Below are 635 nucleotides of genomic sequence, written 5' to 3' on the forward strand. Positions count from 1 at the left end.
CTCCCTATTTCTTATTTTTATCCCAAAATTTTAATTTTTTTCAATTTGGTTCTTATTCCACAAAATTAACCATTGATTTTATAATTTAGTCCTTTTTCACTTCTAACCTAAAAATCTGTCAAATTGGTCCTTGAAACTTTAACTATTCAACTAAAGTATCATTTTCAAATTTTAAAAATAACAAATAATACAACATGAGCCAGCTAGCTCGAAGTACTGAGATTTCAAAAACAAAAAAATTATGAGAAAATGACTAAATTACACTAACCAATTAAAGTTTGAAATTTGGAAGCCCTTGTCGTTTCATCTTCTCCCCTAAGCTCTTTGCTTCAAAATTTAAAGATGAAAAGGGAAATGTTTTTGTTTCCCTACTACTTAATTTTATGTCATAATATTTTATTATATTATGATTTTGTAACATATATTAAGATTAATTATAACATATATAACATATATATTAATAATTTATCTCATGACCGTCCACTACAATAAGAATAAATTTTTAATTTCTTTTTAAGTCCCTTAGCTATGTTTTACCTTATAATTTAATAACAATTCACACTTTTATCATTTATGCGATTTAGTCCCTTTCGCTAAATGAGCCTTAATTCAATACAATTACCCGACTAAAATTT

Source organism: Gossypium hirsutum, chromosome A01, assembly GCF_007990345.1.
Source record: "Gossypium hirsutum isolate 1008001.06 chromosome A01, Gossypium_hirsutum_v2.1, whole genome shotgun sequence".
NCBI lineage: Eukaryota > Viridiplantae > Streptophyta > Magnoliopsida > Malvales > Malvaceae > Gossypium > Gossypium hirsutum.